General features: G+C 38.9%; 1 long non-coding RNA gene across 1 annotated transcript; it reads left to right on the top strand.

Annotated features, from left to right (window-relative positions):
• On the top strand, positions 294-1,149 carry LOC110393697. Its single transcript, XR_002435123.1, has 3 exons — positions 294-344; positions 880-950; positions 1,051-1,149. It is a non-coding gene; the product is annotated as an uncharacterized LOC110393697 (long non-coding RNA).

The raw sequence follows: 5,392 nt of genomic DNA, 5'->3' as shown, positions 1-5,392 counted from the left end.
ATGGCATTCCTTCCTTCTGCTGTGTCAACTGCACCACTCAGCTTGGTGTCATCAACAAATTTGCTGAGGGTGCACACAATCCCATAATCTGTGTCACTGATAAAGATGTTAAAGATCACCAGACCCAAGACAGACCCCTGGGGTACACCACTCATTACCATCCTCCACTTGGCCATAGAGCCATTGACCACAACTTTCTGTCTGCAACCTTCCAAACATTTCCTTAGCCACCAAATAGTCCACTGTTCAAATCCATATATTTCCAATTTAGAGACTAATTTAAACTATGTTTTAGTTCTAGGAGAAAACCAGTGTTGATAACACACCAATGTTTACAGCTGCAGGTAAGCAGTGTTGTACAGAGCCAAGGCAATTCACAGTGAAAGGGCTAAGGAACTGGGAGGGAACAGAATCAGGGTAGCTGATGGGGAGGAGTGAGCTAACGACTGTGGTGCTTAGCTGCCTGCTGTGTTAAATCACAACGTATGCTTTTAAGATATTCTTCTCTTTCCCAGGTATCACTGTAATCAAAAAGTATGTTTGATGTGATATACCATCTCAACATGAAAAAAATGAACCTCACATCAATTACTTAATTCTTTAACCTGCTCATACTGTTTTCCTTTGCAATTAAAAAAGTAATAACAAAGACAAAGGGTGTCAATTGTAGAGGTGTACTGCATCAGTAATACAAAGACAAGCAGATGTTAATAAGGCTGTGAGTTGGATTTTGTTTCTTCATACACTATTTACAAAGAAGATTCTAGGTGGCTACAGCTGAAGCTAAAAAAATCAGTCCAAGCCTTAACTATATGTGGCACAGACTAAGACATCTGGATGTGAATAAAGGAACAAAATCCTTTTTGATTTTTTACACAGATTTCTTTAATGAGAAGCATTCCAGTAATCATGAAACTGAAGAAAACGGTAGCAATAAGTTGTAAGTTTAGGTAAGCCAGGTGCAAGCATCTATTTGTTTCTCTCTCTGTCATATTAGAGGCATTGGTTGGCAATTATTAAGGTAATCAAAAACTGTTCTCTCATTTACAGGTAAAAATGTGATAAAGCAAGTACACGGTTTTTAATCTATCACATTTAAAGTCAAAAACAGCTCTATACCCAAGAGAAGAAATCTTTGCAAAATAAATGTAGAAAGCAGTAAGTGCACTGGAATCTTTAATCTTTTTTTATACCCTTTTTTCTTATATTGAAGACAAGAAATCTGTATGGAAGACTGTTGGTAAGAAGGCTTGTACTTTGTTTCTCATAACACCCTGGAGAGAATTTTGTCATTTTATGTATATCTACCTCATCATTCATCAGTGGCTATCACAAAAACAAATCTGGTTGTCCTAAAATGTTCCATCAAGCTTCTTGTTTTTCTAGTAAACTAAAAGTTATACAGTCTGCTAAGGACAAGGACCTGAGAAACCTTCTAGAAATGCCACTACTATCCTGTTTTATATTACATTTCTTTCTTTTGATAAGTTTAAGTATATAAAAGGGTAGGAAATAAAACATGCAGAAATTAATACACTAATGCTAAAAATGCATAGTGCAAAAATGCAGACCTAATCTGTAATGGAAGTTGAACACACAGCCTCCAAAGGGATCAAATCCCACTATAATGTCTGTTCTGAAACACAGTCAGCAAATCTGCATTTGGTAAAACTGTGAGATATGGTTGAAATGCCAGAGGGTTTTCTTACCATCCAGAGGGACCTGGAGAGGCTGCAGAGATGAACTGACAGGTACTTCATGAAGTTCAGCACAGCAGAGAGAATTGCAAAGTTCTGCACTTGGGGAGGAACAACCTGAGGAACGAGGATGTGATGGGAGTCAACAAAATGGAAAGAAGCTTTGCAGAAAAGGACCTGCAGGTACTGGTGCATATCGAAGTGAGCATGAGCCAGCAGTGTGCACTTGCAGAAAAGAAGGCTTTAAGGGTATCTTGGGCTGCAGTAGGCGAAATATTGTCAGTCCATCAAGGTAGGGGATACTTCTGCTCTGCTCAGAATTGATGAGACAAGAGATATGTGGGCATACTGAAAATTTGAGTCCAATGGAGGACCATGAAGATGATGAAGTGACTAGAGAATGTCTCTGATGAGGAGAGGCTGAGAGAGTTGGGGTTGTTCTGCGTGGAAAGAGGAGGCTTAGGTGAATCTTATTAATGTCTGTAAATACCCAAATGAAAGGTGAAAAGAGGATGGAGGCAGGCTCTCTTCAGTGGTGCCCAGTGTCAGGACAAGAAGCAGTAGACACAAACTGGGCCACAAAATGTTCCCTCTGATCACCAGGAGGCATTTATATGCTGTGTGGATGACAGAGCAGAAATTGCCCAGATAATGTGTGGAGTCTCCCTCCCTGGAGATCTTCAGAAGCCACATGGACATGGTCCTGGACATCATGCTCTGGCTGGTCTTGATTGAGCAAGAGATTTAGACCAGATGATCTCCAGAGGTCCCTTCGGATCTCAACCTTTCTATGCTTCTGAGATTCTTTGACTCTCTGAAACAGAACCCCACAGTTACTCAACTGGCAAGTGGTACTTAATCAGTGACTTGATTTATATAGGTAGATAAGAATCCAGCATGCTGTTGTTTTTCCCAAGTATATTGTGGCTGGATGAAAAAGAGAATTTGCAGACATTCGTGTATGTTACTTCCTATCAAGCTGATCCCAACAGAATAGATGCCTATCATGATCCCCAGCCAGTGAATTTAGGTCTAGATCTCTAAAATAATCTGAATAAATAAAATGGGAAGAGATCAAGTGAGGATGGCATGCAGTGTACTTTTAAATCATGCATCATGCAAAATTTTCATTCTCTTGATAGGAGTTACATTATTGTTAAGTCCTACCGAATCTATGTTAAACTTGACCTCCAATTACTTGAAAAGACAGTAAAGAATGGTTGATACCTTTTCATTTGAAGGTCCTAGTCCTCCTGCAGCTTCTGAGGAGGTTTTTCCTGCCTCCTCCTGAGTGTTGCAGCTAGAAGTTTTGACAGATAGTTCACAGTAAAGCAGTGCAAATGTCTATCTCACTCTGCACACCAGAATTTTCTCTCTCTGATCCCAAAAATTTCTTTCACCTCCACCATCAATTTTTGGCATCTTTTTCATCAGGTTATTTGTGTACAAAAGAGAGTCTGCTCTTGTTACTTTCCTGGACAGAATGAGTGGTTCTGGAGGATTTGCAAGTGAGTTGCCTATTGGGGGGGGGAAAACAAAGTACACCTTTAGGGTGTCTATTTTGTTAAAAAATAAAGAAAAGACACACAGGAATCCTTTTCTAGTAAGGCTTCAGTTGAACATCATTCCTTTAGAAGCAATGTAGTTTTATTCCAAATGTTTCTATGTTAGGTTACTACATGATAATATTTTTTTTACATTTTCTATTGCATTACTCTGTAGAATAATAACATTAAGAAAATAATTAGATTAATAAGGTGGATAATACATAATTATTATTTTCATCTCTTTATATAGTATGTTCGATACGTCTTTCAGAGGATGGACTTATTTAATAGTAAAGGAATTCTGTACCTCGCACTGAAGATTTTGCTAGATTGATAATAAAAATTATTATTATTTACTCCAGTAATCACTCTTTTAAGAATCATAGAACATCTTGGATGGAAGGGGACCTCTATGAGCATACCCTTGCTAGATTAGAGGAGACACACTTGTCTCTCTGTAAATGTAAAGATAGCCTATAACAATATCCTTTAAGACAGCAATTTGGCATAGCAATTTTTAAATAGAATCATAGAATGGCTTTGGTTGGAAGGGATCTTAGAGACCATCTCGTTTCAGTCCCCTTGTTATGTGTACTAAATCAGTCCTTGGTTGGACCAACTTAATGTGGTTGTCCCTTCCTGGGTTTCAATCATTACCTATGTCTTGTCTTTCTAGCCCCAGAGCCTCGTATCTGTTGCATAGAGACACTCTGGGGGCAAGAGAGTGACTCATCTTTCTGCTCCAAGCAGAGACAAGGGTCCAGTCTTCCTCCCTCCCTCTTGTGTGTTTTTGTGGTCTGTATCCTCAAAGTTGGAAGCCAGCTTAGCTTCTTCCCCTTGCAGAGAGTTAAGATGGGGCTACCAGTCTACCTGTGTCAGTGCACAATACCACACATGAATCTCACTCTCCAATTCCTGGGTACTATGCTGTGTGGTGATCTCCTCTTGCAACCTGGCCACTTGCTCAAAAAATTCATTGAGATGGGCACATTTGCACCCTTGTCACCTGCCTCTGCCCTCAGACTTCAGGGGCCTTTCAGATTCTGGAGTTCCCTACAGTCGAACATCTGAGTAGCTCTTTCATTCCTTGGGAGGTCTGCATGACAGCACAGACACTGCAGCAGGTGATCACCATATTTGTTTCTTATTTGGTACCTGTGGCCACCAAAAGAAAATAGAAAAAAAAGCTATTGAAGAACAAAGCTGATGAAGGACGATAACAAGAATTTAGTGTATTTTTGCATCATGACCTGTTGGTGAAGAATTTCTCTGTAAAAGAGAGATATTAATAGGTTATACTAGAAAGTGGTTGTGCCTTCAGAAGATGCCTAATTTTGACACAACACCAGAGATGTGTAGGATAAAACATTAGTGTTTGGACTGAAGAGGAAAGATACGTATCTTCCTGCAGACAAAATATGCCTCATGAACTCCTGAAAAACCAAGTAATGAAACTACTCAAAATGAGAGGCTATTTGCATATTCTTCCTGACTTAAGAGTTCTGGAGCCTGACTGGAGGCAGTGTTAAATCATGTTCCCAAAGTTACAGAAGTTGCGAATCAGATGGAGACAATTCTAACCATTAAGATAGCTAACTGGGGAATTCACAGAGTGAAATGACCAGTAGCTTGAATCAGAAGGCTTCCTCATATAAAATGATCACTTAGTAATCTCTGCAAAATGTCGTGTTCTGTATATGGAGAAGATTGCTTTCTTTGCTTTTGTTATTGAGATACTATATGCTTATCATTTTGACGTTTTTCCCAGCACTTTTCTGACACCTTCTCTTCATCATTTCTTTACTTATTTGATATACTGTCAAATATCACTACCACAAAAAATCTCTGAGAACGCATCACAAAATCCTCATTTCTGAACCATACCCTTGCATTTCTCCTGGGTTCAAATCTGGGTTCCAGCTATGTGTTTTTCTCCTTGTTTATGGTAGAAGAGGATGTTGTAAAACTGTTATCTAGTCTCATGTTAGCATTAGCTCATCTGATTAAGTCCAAAGTTCGGACTTGTGAGTAACAAAAGATTTTATAACAATTAGTTTATTTTCTGTGTTTCTTACAGTAAAAAAAAAAAAAAAAAATCAAAAGCATATCAAATGTTGTTGTGCTTGTAGGCATATGCCTATTTTTCTC

The sequence above is a fragment of the Numida meleagris genome, chromosome 2, assembly GCF_002078875.1.
Source record: "Numida meleagris isolate 19003 breed g44 Domestic line chromosome 2, NumMel1.0, whole genome shotgun sequence".
In the NCBI taxonomy this organism is placed as follows: Eukaryota; Metazoa; Chordata; class Aves; order Galliformes; family Numididae; genus Numida; species Numida meleagris.
Note: the sequence above shows the minus strand (reverse complement) of the source record. Positions and strands in the feature narration are given on the sequence as shown.